Consider the following 13,672-nt stretch of genomic DNA (forward strand, 5'->3'; position numbering starts at 1 on the left):
CCGACCATAGACTTCCAACTTAACAAGCATCTCTTCTGGTTTTCTATCACACCCAGAAAAAAACTTACCATAGCATTCATGGGTATGCCTTACATAATGATATTGTATATTTTAGTTATAGGCAATAGTTTGGACTTTTGTTCTGTACAGAACATAATTTTAATACTAGAAACAGGAAAGGACTGTCCCGTTTGGGTACACCTTGTCGCGGTGGGATGGCTTTTATGCTTTTTAATCAAAATATCATTAACTAAGTACCCTATATTATTTGCATGTACTATTACTATTTACTTGCTGTAGGGTATATGCTTATTTTTTTTAATTTGCTTTTTGTCTTGGGTTTTGTTTGTGAAATAGCCAAAGTGTGAGCATGCTCTTACACGCTGCATGTATACCAGCTTATAGTCTGGTTCATTTCTTTGGTTTTCATGTACAGAACATTGGGAATCTTAGTCCCCAGCTGCAGTTTATTACAAAATAACAAAATATTCTTTACGCACCTTAAAGTGTTGAGTCTCTGGCGCTGTTCCCGGTGTCCGGTATTGGCTGCTGGGCTGTCAGTTCTGACATCCGTCACGTTGATAGCTAATCAGTGAGATCAATGCATCGGCCCATGTAGACGGACCCCCCCCCCACCCTGAGCCATAGGGCTCACTGATTTGCTGCTTTTCTGTTGACATAACATCAGCGCCACATCCAATACCAGACACCGAGAGAAGAGCTATAAAGTCCAGAGGACGCTGAGTTTGTTAATTTTTAACAAACTGCAGCCAGGGATGAAAAAGTAATATATCATAAATGGATATTTTATAGGACAGTGAATAGCACTTAACAACCCATGAGACACATGTACATTGTGGGAGCTGTTTGTCAATGCTCCATGATGTCCGGTCATGGTAATTTTACTGGGACTGTCAGAGTAACTGCAGGAGCAGAGTTTTTTCCGAGCTTGAAAGTTGAACCCTTTGGATGCTGCAGTCAATAGTAAATGCGGCATCTATGCAGTTGACAAAGGGACAGATGGAAGAGGCTCCCTCTTTTTCCCAAGAAGAGATTGCTTTTTGTTGATGAGTTAGTATGGCAGTCAGGGCCTAACATTGGCACTCATGTCCGCCATCTTAGTATACATATTGGGCGTTCATGCATGTAGAAGAGCTCAGTTTCCCAGTTTGTATTTTTTGGTGGGATATTGACCACATAGCTTTAAAGGGGTGTTTTTCAAGTTTAAAAGTTATCCCCTATCCTTGGGAAAGGGGATAACTTTCCGGTCACTGGGGGTTCATCTGCCGTGGCCCCCACCGATTCCAAGAACCGGGACTCTGAAGAGCCTCAGCTGAATGGAGTGGAGGTCGATCATGAGCACTACCAATCCATTCATTCTTAATGGGAGTGCCGGAGATTGCTGAGTGCAGCTCAGAATCAGTGGGGGGCATAGTGGTCAGACTCCCAGTGATTGGAAAGCTATCGCTTATACTTTTCATAGGAGATAACTTTCAAACTTGAAAACACCCCTTTAAAGTCATGATTCCAGTGCATCAATTTGGATGCCAGATCTACTAGTATAGATATGACTATTGGTATAAATAAGCATTTCAATTGTTGCAAAGTTCACCTGGATGTTGGCCATATTCAGCTTTTCTTTTCCATACACATTGACAATATGTTGATACATTTCTACTGTAATAAGCCAGCAGTCCAATTCAGGATGATGCACAAAGAAGTGTAAATTGCCCTCCTACAATTGGTAGAATGAATGCGCTGTATTGTGCTGCGTAACCTGCGAGTATTCATCCCTGCTGCTCAGAGATATCGTCATTTACTATACAATCAACAACAATTTTCAGATGTTTCTTTCAGAACTGGAGAATAGCCTAGTTAAAGTTTTAAGAACACGCTGAACTTCAGAAACAAGAAGGCTCCACTTATAGATTTCTACCTTACATCTGTTTTCAGTTTACTATAAGACAAATTAAATATCTTCTCCAGCATTCAGACGCTAAGAAAACATCCAATGGTAACTACAAACAGTTTAATCTATGAAAAGAATGAAGAAGTAGTCCGATATCTGCACACTACTCCTGTTTGTTTTATTTTTACCTCTCCTTTTATCATCCATGAATAGCGCTAGACGCAGGACAAAGATAACAATTTTATTTATTGAAGTAAAACAAAGAGGTCACAACTTTCTTGCAGTTAAAGACATTCTATGGGAAAAGATAAAAGTGTATAGAGAGAGTAATCAAGCAGTACACATGCTCTAGTTTCAAAATAGGCTGGTGATGATCAATTGAAATAAAATAATAGTCACAAATGTCATACTTATGTTAGCCACGTGAGCTATAATTATTTACAAAGATGTTGGAAAAAAGAAGGAATGGATTTTGAAAGGGTTGTCCTCCTTTGGGGATAATTTTCTTTTTTTGCTTAATTGCATGAATTTGGGCTAAAAATAAATTTGATAAGCCTTCCATTAAAAAATTTGCACCATTTGCCTTCTATAGCCTCTGTGTTGCAACATGATTCAAACGATCGCTGCCAGGTATATTTTTCTCCTAAACGCTCTGTGGGTACATCGGGAGAGACCTGTCAATCACCGTTTCAGAGAAAAATATACCTGCTTGCAATCCTGCAGCCAGGCTTTGATTCATGCTGCCCGGGATTTGGGCAGCATGAATAAGTTGCCAGGTTCCCTTTCATTTTCTTTGGGACCAATGGAGATTGTGTAGCACTGTTCTGAGTGGTCTTCTCAAAGAGATGAGGTATCACGGCAGAAAGAAACCTGGGGTCAGATTCATTAAGACTTGCATTGTGCACACCAATCTTAATGAAGGGGCAGGCAGGAGTAGGATGTGCCTAATTCACAATGAGGCTCATGCCACTTAAAGAATTAGGCACCTCTTATAAGTACTGTGCGTCTCTCTTAGAAATGTACTCCAATCCCTTTCTGGCAAAATGTATGCCATTAAATTACAGCCCATGTAAACAAAGCTGGCCATGACTGTGTGATATCACCAAAAGTCTCAACATTTCTGCATAATTTCCAGGTTGCGCCCAAATTTTGTGACCTTTTTAAGGGGTTTTACACCAGAATATTGTTGAAACTGATGATTCGGACGCTTATGGCGGGGTCACACTAGTGTATAACATGGCTGAGTGCTATACGATCGGATAGCATTCGCACCAGTGTTATTCTATGGGGCAGTGCAGATCAGCAATTATTTTCTCATGCTGATTCGGCATGCTGCGATTTGCAGCAAGACTCGGCTTGTTCCCACCCATACAAGTCTATGAGTGTGTGTGAAACATCGGACTGCACTCGGATGTCAGCCCAGTGCAGTCTGATATACGCCGAGTCATGCCGTGGAGGAGATGGAGAAATTACCCCTCATGCTAGGGGATTGGAGCACAGAGCACTGACACTCGGCTCACGTTCGCAGAAGAGATGGAGCCGAGTGCCATTAGCATATCACACCCGATGCTCTCGCATAAGATGCCATACCCTACTGTGATTCCAGCCTTAGTTGTTGACGCTGTGTATTTTTGCTGATCTTACATCTTACAGTTCCAGCAAAGTGGATGGGATTTATAGAGATCTCCTGCCCACTGTGCTTCTTTTTACTCAGCGTAAACTGACCTGCGGTGCATGTATCAGATCCGCAACTCGTCCATTTCTCTTGCGGGTACACTGAGTTTTATGTGCAGATCTTTCCGATAGACGTGCAATAGATGTGGAAAATCCGCAGGGAAAAAACACACATATGCTTTTAGTGCTTTTCCGCTGCTGGAATGCATAAAAAAACGTATGTAATCCGCACATGACTATGTCAATAAAGTTTTGTCAAAGTCAAATACCAAGAAGTATCAAAAACAAAGCAGGTTTATCTAAAACGTGACACACCAACAAGAGAAAAAAAGAAGCAGTGTCAAAAATGCGATAAAAACACATTGAAAAAAATGCACTCAAAAATGGAATTAAAAATAGGCAAGTAACATAATTACCTAATAGATGCAAAAATGGTGCAGAAAATCTGCAACATTAAAAACTCAGCAAAAACTTATCATGAGCACACGTTTCATTTTCTTTTTCCATTTTGTGTAGTATTTTATCATCGAAACCACGTGTAAAATTAGGATGTTTTTCAAGTTACTGATTACCCAGTGCCGCCATCCCTGCACCCTCAGTGCGCACACCTGTTATTGATGGTGACCGCTCCATTGTGCCACCTTACACAATGTTACATTTGTAGATATTCCATTTAAATTGTTATAAACAAAACTAAGCAAAGCCTATATACATATTTTTCTGCATTCCCACATTAACCTTTCTTCTTCATCTCCACGGTACAATCAGTACTTAGCAACACTGCGAAACTAAAATGCTATTGTTCAGGAAGGTGCATTATATTCCATACAAAAACATCACAATGAAATGTCATTTTCCGTCAAACATAATGGCTTAAAAAAATAAAATTCAACGAAAACACAGTTGCCTCTTACCGTTAAACAGTTTAAGTGTTATATTGCTGGACATGTCACCAGTGATCTGCACTCGATGATTTATTTCTTGAAATTTATGTTATTACTGTTCCTAATTAAAGACGTAAACATCAAGGTGCATTGAAGGATGAGCCCCAGTGACCTACAAACCTAACCCTACAAAGTGGAGGGGAAAGGGCGGATTCACAATGACCTACTTATTCATGTAAGTTGAAACTTTTTTTTTCTTCCATAAACAGCGCCACTCTTGCTTAATTGGCAGTGTGTGGTATTGCATCTCAGCCACTTTCACATAAATCCCAATGTTCATACTTATGCTACCAGTACTATTTTGGATCTGTAGCAGCAGGAGTAAGGAAGACACCTTGAAGTGCTTAAAAATAGGCCAAACCCCTCAAAATATACTAATACGGGTTAAAACGTTAACCCCTTCTTAGCACACACAACTATAAAACCATGCAATTCTGATGTAGGTCTAAGCAGTGATAACAGATAATGACATTTTACCTTAGTTTTTATTACATTTGGACATTAGTTTGACCAACCAGATAGAGCAGGACCGTGGTTTAAAGAGATTGTCCACTACTTTTATATTGATCACCTACCCGTGGGATAGACTAATGTCAGAACGGTCGGGGTCCAACTCCAAACACCCCCAACAATTGGATGTTAAGAGCAGTTGCCATTAAACAGTGTATAAAGTGGGACCGCACCGCTCCATACACTCTTGAGTGGCTGTTACCATGTACTGAAGGTTAGCTGCTACTGAAAGGAATAGGAGCAGATTCGCAGTACCCAGCAGCAGCCACTAGTCAGTGTAGTGTGCTGCCCTGCTGTCCTGTAGATCGGTCATCAGTATAAAGTAGAGGGCATCCTCACTGACTTTTATTTGTATTTCAGCTGAGAATATGTTAAATTTTCATTAAAGGGAACCCATCATCAGGTTTTCCCAATATAAAGTAACATCACCACCTTTAATCTCTCTGTTACAGCATTCTAGTAAGCTGTATATATGTCTCCAGTCCACTATGCAAGGCACAAAAAAGACCTTTCATTCTACTCACAGACAGCACGGTCCGGTCCGATGGGCGTCTCTGGTCTTCATCCGGCGCCTCCTCTCTTCCGACAATCGCCGTCCTCCTTCCCTGCTTCATGTGGATGATGCGTCCTACGTCATCCACACAATGTCCCCCAATCACACTCCTGCGCAGGCGCACCTCTCTCTACCCTACCGGGGGCGGAGCAAAGTACTATAGTGTGCATGCGCTAGGAAAGGCCAAAGAGCGCCGATGACCGGTAAGTAAAGCCGGTGCATGCGCACTACAGTACTGTGCTCTGCCCTCGACAGGGCAGAGAGAAGTGCGTCGACGCAGGAGGGTGATGGTGGACACTCGGTGGATGATGTAGGAAGCGTCATTGTAGCGCCGGCGTCCCTGCCCTCTGCTAGGCAGGGACGCTGTTCCCCTCACCTCTCTGCTCCGTGCCCGGCGTCCTCCTCCCGCTCTGCTGGCAGCGCGCGCTCCTTCCCGGCCACTGTGCTTAGGGCGCGCGCGCTCTCCCTCCCTCTTAAAGGGGCCGCGCGCGCCGTCCTAAGGAGTCCCCGGCCAATGGCCGGAGGACTTCACCATATATAAGGCACCTCCTCCAAAATGGAGGTGCCCGAGCAATGTTGTTGCACTGTTCACTACTCTGCTTCAGCCCTCAGGTCCCGTTGCCAGTTACCTGCCAGATACCTGCCAGATTCCTGCCAGCTTGCTGTCTTATTCCTGCCTGATATTCTGCTACCTGCCTGCTAGCCTGAGGTCCGACGGTCTGCCTTACTACTCCTGTCAGTCTGTCTAAGGACCAGCTTGCCCGCTCACCTGGGAGCGCACATTAACTACCTGCCTGCTTGCCTGAGGTCCGACGGTCTGCCTTCCAACTCTTGTCAGTCTGTCTATGGACCAGCTTGCCCGCTCACCTGGGAGCGCACATCTGCTACCTGCCTGCTAGCCTACCTGGAGGCTCTGCCGTCACGTGCTGTGACCACCTGCCTGTCCAGTGACTCCTGCCCGCTCACCTGGGAGCGCTCATCTGCTGCCTGTCTGCTAGCCTACCTGGAGGCTCTGCCGTCACGTGCTGTGACCACCCGCCTGTCCAGAGACTTCTGCCCGCTCACCTGGGAGCGCTCATCTGCCGCCTGTCTGTTGGTCTTCCTGGAGGCTCCGCCGTCACATGCTGTGACCACCCGTTTATCCAGAGACTCTCGCCTGCTCACCTGGGAGCTCACGTCTACCATCAGCCGCCACAGGTCGTACCAACCCTTTACCCAGAGACTGCCCCGGTCACTTGCTGTGACCATCTGCCCGTTCACCCAGAGACTGCCCCGGTCACTTGCCGTGACCATCTGCCCGTTCATCCAGAGACTGCCCCGGTCACTTGCCGTGACCTCCTGCCCGTTCTTCTAGAGACTGTCCCGGTCACCTGCTGTGACTGCCTGCCTGGTCGCCACCCGCTCCCTTACAAGGACCGCCCCCTTGTATAGTAGCTCAGAGGTTCCGCCTCCCAGACCCGTTACAGTTTGCTCGGGCCATGGAACCCGGTGGCACCCAAGCTCCCTCGCTCTCGGACCTGTGTCATGAACTGTCCCGTCAGAGGTCCCAACAGGAGTCCATCCTGGGTCACCTGCGGAATGTCAATTCTCGCCTGGACACTCTGACTGCTCCGCCAGCAACCTCCGCCAGTGCCATGACTCGCAATCCGGCAGCTCCGCTGTCCACTAATACCATGGTATCCTACTCCGGACCCCGGCTTTCTGCACCTCCTCACTTCGGAGGCGACTCCGCCCAGGCTCGGGGCTTCATAAATCAGTGCACCCTGCACTTTGAACTCCTGTCCCACCAGTTTAACTCCGACCGGGCCAAAATTGCCTTCATCATGTCCCATCTCACCGGGGAGGCCCTGGCCTGGCTAAATCCTCTATGGGAGAGAGGAGACCCCCTGGTGTCCGACTTGCCTGCCTTTCTCATGGCTTTCCGGAAAGTCTTCGACGAACCCGGACGGAAGACCTCATCCGCATCATCACTGCTACGCCTCCGTCAGGGAAGTCTCACCGTGGGCCAATATGCCATACGGTTCCGTACCCTTGCCTCGGAGCTGGCCTGGGATAACGACGCTCTGGTATCCGTCTTCTGGGAGGGTCTGTCCGGCCGTATTAAAGATGAACTTGCCGGTCGGGACATTCCTACCACTCTCGATGACCTAATAACTCTTGCCACCCGGATTGACCTACGGTTCCAGGAGCGTGCCAAAGAGGTCACCCGTGAGAGGAGGTTTCCACGTCTAGCTCCTACTTTTCAGAAATCCGTCTCTCCCCAGGTACACTCTCCTGAGCCTATGCAGGTCGACCAGACCAAGATGGTCAAAACCCGTCAGGACTTACGCCGTGCCGAGGGGAGCTGCTTCTACTGTGGCAGTAAGGAGCACCGGATCCGTGCCTGCCCGGAGAGGTCGGGAAACGCCTGTGTCTAGGTTCGCTCAGAGAGGTCGACCTAGACAAGAATAAATCCTCTCCATCTCTGCTGCTGTCAGTCTCAATCGTCTGCGGGGAGAACCGTTATTTCGAACTAGCCCAACTTGACTCTGGAGCAGCCGGGAATCTTATTTCACAGTCCCTGGTAGAGAAATACCGCATCCCCACCAAACCTCTGGCTGTACCCTTGTCTGTTGCTGCCGTGGATGGGGGTCTCTTACCACGCCCCATCCAACTCATCACCGAATCCATTACTCTGCAGGTGGGAATGTTGCATTCTGAGAGTATCTCCTTTCATGTTCTGCCTGGACTCTCTCACGCCCTCTTGCTAGGTCTACCTTGGCTCCAGAGACATGCACCCGTGCTTGACTGGCAGACCGGAGAAGTCCTTCGCTGGGGACAGGACTGCCATAAGACCTGTCTGGTTCCCGTCCATCCCGTCCGTCCTTCTCCTACCCCAGCTAATCTACCTGGACTTCCGATTCCTTATTGGTCTTATGCTGATGTCTTTAATAAAAAGGAGGCAGAGACACTACCCCCTCATAGACCATACGACTGCCCTATCGACCTGTTACCTGGTACTACTCCTCCCCGTGGGTGTATTTATCCATTATCCGCTGCTGAGACCCGGTCGATGTCCGAATATATTGAGGAGAATCTGGCCAGGGGATTCATCCGGAAATCTACCTCCCCGGCGGGAGCAGGCTTCTTTTTCGTCAAAAAGAAGGACGGCTCTCTCCGTCCCTGTATAGACTATAGAGGCCTTAACCAGATCACGGTGAAGAATAAGTACCCCCTTCCGCTCATTCCGGAGTTATTTGATCGTCTGAGGGGGGCTAGAATCTTCACCAAACTGGACCTCCGTGGGGCGTACAACCTGGTTCGTATCCGTCAGGGGGATGAATGGAAGACGGCATTCAACACCCGGGACGGCCACTATGAATATCTGGTAATGCCCTTTGGTCTCTGTAACGCTCCTGCCGTCTTTCAAGAGTTGGTCAATGACATCTTCCGGGACCTTCTCTACTCCTGCGTAGTGGTGTACCTGGACGACATCTTGGTCTTCTCTCCGGATCTCCAGACTCACCGGAGGGACGTTCGTCAGGTCCTGCTCAGGCTCAGGCAGAATCACCTCTTTGCTAAATACGAGAAGTGCCTCTTTGAGCAGACCTCGCTTCCGTTTTTGTGCTACATTATTTCTCAGACCGGCCTACGAATGGATCCAGAGAAACTGTCTGCCATCGAGAAATGGCCTCGACCGGAGGGGTTGAAGGCCATTCAGCGGTTCCTGGGCTTCGCCAACTACTACCGCCTCTTCATACCGCACTTCTCTTCCCGGACTGCCCCAATTTCCGCGCTCACCCGTAAGGGTACTAATCCCAAAGAGTGGCCGCCCGAAGCAGAGGAGGCCTTTCTTTCCTTAAAACAGGCCTTCTCTTCCGCCCCGGTGCTGCATCGCCCGGACGGCAACAAGCAGTTCTTCCTGGAAGTTGACGCCTCCTCCTCTGGAGCCGAAGCGGTACTTACTCAAAAATCATCTTCCGGGAGGATGGTAACTTGCGGCTTCTTCTCTAAACTCTTCTCCTCCTCAGAGCGCAATTATTCCATAGGAGACCGAGAGTTATTGGCCATCAAACTGGCATTGGAGGAGTGGCGTTACCTGCTCGAGGGGGCTCTTCACCCGGTAATAATTTACACTGACCACAAGAACTTGGCTTACCTCCAGCATGCCCAGAGACTTAACCCGCGCCAAGCCCGGTGGTCCTTGTTTTTTGCTCGCTTTGATTTTGTTCTTCATTTTCGCCCGGCTGACAAAAACGTCAAGGCGGACGCCTTGTCTCGATCCTTTCTGGTGTCTGATCTCGAGGAAGATCCGAAACACATCATCGATCCCGCCAGAGTAATGCAGGTGGCTCCCGTGAGTCTAAATCGTCTCCCTCCCGGAAAGACGTTCGTATCAGTACCTGATCGGGAGAAGATCCTTCACTGGGGTCACTTGTCTAAACTGGCTGGCCACGCCGGTCAGAAAAAGACCTTCCAGCTTATTACCCGGCACTACTGGTGGCCTACCCTGCACAAGGACGTAATAGACTTTGTTTCTGCCTGTGTGTCCTGCGCCCGCAACAAGGTTCCGAGACATCTGCCAGCCGGTCGCCTCCTTCCACTTTCTGTACCTGCTGCCCCCTGGCAGCATATAGCAATGGACTTTATAACTGACCTCCCAGTCTCTGCCGGTTGTACGGTCATTTGGGTGGTCGCTGACCGCTTCTCCAAGATGGGTTCCCCTGCCAGGCCTCCCGTCTGCACCCGAGCTAGCTAAAGACTTTATTCGTCACATCTTTCGTCTTCATGGCCTGCCCCTCCACATCGTGTCGGATCGTGGGGTACAGTTCACCTCACGCTTCTGGAGAGCCACTTGTAAACTGCTAGACGTCACCCTGGACTTCTCTTCCGCTTACCACCCACAGTCCAATGGTCAAGTGGAGCGGATCAATCAGAACCTGACCAGTTACCTCCGGCACTTCGTTAATGCCCATCATTCAGACTGGGTGGATCTCCTACCATGGGCCGAGTTCTCTTATAACAATCACGAGAGCGAATCCTCCTCCAAATCCCCGTTTTTTGTAGTCTTCGGTCAGCATCCTCGGATTCCTTTTCCTGTCTCCACCTCTGTGGACAACCCGGCTGCGGAATCTCTCGTTAGCAAATTTTCCTCCATTTGGGAGAGTACCCGATCCGCACTCCTTCAGTCGTCCGAACGGATGAAAAGACACGCTGACAAAAAACGCCTGGATCCTCCACAATTTCGTCCTGGAGATAAAGTCTGGCTCTCATCTAAATATGTCCGACTCAAGATACCTTCTTACAAGTTAGGGCCTCGGTTCATCGGTTCTCTGGAGGTCATCAGTCAGATCAACCCGGTGGCCTATAAATTGAAACTCCCGGCCAACTTACGGATCCCTAACTCCTTCCATGTATCTCTCTTCAAACCTGTGGTACTTAACTCTTTTTCCAAGTCTACAGGTACGCCTCCTGCTCCGGTTTCTGCTGAGGACGAGTTTGAGGTAGAGAACATTCTTGCCATCAAAAGGGTAAGAGGAAAGACCTTTTTTCTAGTAGATTGGAAGGGGTTTGGTCCTGAGGAGAGAACGTGGGAGCCCCGGGAGAACATCCATGCCCCGCTCATCCTTGCTAAATTTCTGTCTGGCCTAAAAAAGGGGGGGCCTAAAGGGGGGGGTACTGTAGCGCCGGCGTCCCTGCCCTCTGCTAGGCAGGAACGCTGTTCCCCTCACCTCTCTGCTCCGTGCCCGGCGTCCTCCTCCCGCTCTGCTGGCAGCGCGCGCTCCTTCCCGGCCACTGTGCTTAGGGCACGCGCGCGCGCTCTCCCTCCCTCTTAAAGGGGCCGCGCGCGCCGTCCTAAGGAGTCCCCGGCCAATGGCCGGAGGACTTCACCATATATAAGGCACCTCCTCCAAAATGGAGGTGCCCGAGCAATGTTGTTGCACTGTTCACTACTCTGCTTCAGCCCTCAGGTCCCGTTGCCAGTTACCTGCCAGATACCTGCCAGATTCCTGCCAGCTTGCTGTCTTATTCCTGCCTGATATTCTGCTACCTGCCTGCTAGCCTGAGGTCCGACGGTCTGCCTTACTACTCCTGTCAGTCTGTCTAAGGACCAGCTTGCCCGCTCACCTGGGAGCGCACATCAACTACCTGCCTGCTTGCCTGAGGTCCGACGGTCTGCCTTCCAACTCTTGTCAGTCTGTCTATGGACCAGCTTGGCCGCTCACCTGGGAGCGCTCATCTGCTGCCTGTCTGCTAGCCTACCTGGAGGCTCTGCCGTCACGTGCTGTGACCACCCGCCTGTCCAGAGACTTCTGCCCGCTCACCTGGGAGCGCTCATCTGCCGCCTGTCTGTTGGTCTTCCTGGAGGCTCCGCCGTCACATGCTGTGACCACCCGTTTATCCAGAGACTCTCGCCTGCTCACCTGGGAGCTCACGTCTACCATCAGCCGCCACAGGTCGTACCAACCCTTTACCCAGAGACTGCCCCGGTCACTTGCCGTGACCATCTGCCCGTTCACCCAGAGACTGCCCCGGTCACTTGCCGTGACCATCTGCCCGTTCACCCAGAGACTGCCCCGGTCACTTGCCGTGACCATCTGCCCGTTCATCCAGAGACTGCCCCGGTCACTTGCCGTGACCTCCTGCCCGTTCTTCTAGAGACTGTCCCGGTCACCTGCTGTGACTGCCTGCCTGGTCGCCACCCGCTCCCTTACAAGGACCGCCCCCTTGTATAGTAGCTCAGAGGTTCCACCTCCCAGACCCGTTACAGTCATCCACATGAAGCAGGGAGGGAGGACAGCGATTATAGGAAGAGAAGAGGCGCCTGATCAAGACCAGAGACGCTCTGTCTGTGGGTAGAATTAAAGTTATTTTTTGTGATCTAAAGAGGGGATTGGGGACTTACATACAGCATACTAGAATACTGTAAAAGAGAGCTTAAAGGTGGTGGCGTTACATTATATTGGGAAAACCTGGTGACAGGCTCACTTTAAGTAATGTAATAAATATTCTTGATGAGCCTTATATACAAGTCTCAACCATTGAAATAAAGGGCCATTTAACATAAGTATATGACCTGCTTGACTGACAGCCTCTATGTTGTGACTGCAAGGATTTGTCAGTCAGGCAGGAGGAGGCGGAGCTGGTTGGGGAGTAGAGCTGGAGTGACAGAGGCTTCAGATCTATAAATAGCTCTTCAGCCTCATTTGCATATCAATTCAAACGCTGATTTCTCAGTAATGGAGGAATGGACTGGCCTTGTAAAGGTACTGCTTGATTTGTCTTTGAATGCACATATAAATAGTCTTAAATCCTGCTGAGAGATTCCCTTTAAGAAAGAATGAGTTTACTGTCGCCAGAATACTTTCTGTGTCAGTTTTATGGCTTTTCTGCTTTGGACAATCCCTACTGATTAGAAGGATCGTTTGATAATAAAGTGATCAGAAAGTGTTGTCTCCATGCATTCAGCTGTAATCTATTCGTAAAGGATCAGTTTATCTGCAGTGCCCCCACAGGGGAAATGAAGAATTGCACAAGCCCCATTCATAATGATAGGCTGTTTGTGTCATACAGAACAGAACAGGTTCTTCAGAGAGAGAGAGAGAGAAGTGTTTTGTAACAGCTTTCCACTCCGACAAAGAGAGGAGGACGCCCTCTAATACCTCTATTACCTATGAGTATTCTATTAGAGGGTAAAAAATTGGGTTTTCTAAACTTGATAATTCCTTAAAGAAACAAGAAATATTCAGTCACTTGGCTACAAACATTCAGTGATCAGATCACAGCCATGGATTTTCTACACTTGACCTGCATCAATGATGTTTTTACAGAACACTTGCCAACATTTAATACTCATTTCCAGGGACCTGGTGATGATAACCGGTGCCTGGAAACAAGCTCCATGTGATAAGTCCTGATGAGTGTACGTCCAACTAGGATCATCGCCATTTAATTTTGGTGTTTATTAATTTCACAATTTATTTGTACAGGGGTCAGATTTTACTGTTGAGTTCCAGTAATATTATGAAATGATTTGGCGCAGAATTTTGGACCCAACAATAAAACGATGCTCATAGCAGGAGGTAATGCATTTCTCATCAT

At 48.5% G+C, this 13,672-nt stretch overlaps 1 protein-coding gene across 2 annotated transcripts in view; it reads right to left on the bottom strand.

Moving 5' to 3' along the window:
- ARID5B (AT-rich interaction domain 5B) overlaps positions 1-13,672 on the bottom strand; it is a 383,355-nt gene that overhangs the window by 20,524 nt on the left and 349,159 nt on the right. The window lies entirely within an intron of this gene.

Source organism: Phyllobates terribilis, unplaced genomic scaffold, assembly GCF_046119375.1.
Source record: "Phyllobates terribilis strain yellow unplaced genomic scaffold, ASM4611937v1 Scaffold_5__5_contigs__length_657084704, whole genome shotgun sequence".
Taxonomy (NCBI): Eukaryota; Metazoa; Chordata; class Amphibia; order Anura; family Dendrobatidae; genus Phyllobates; species Phyllobates terribilis.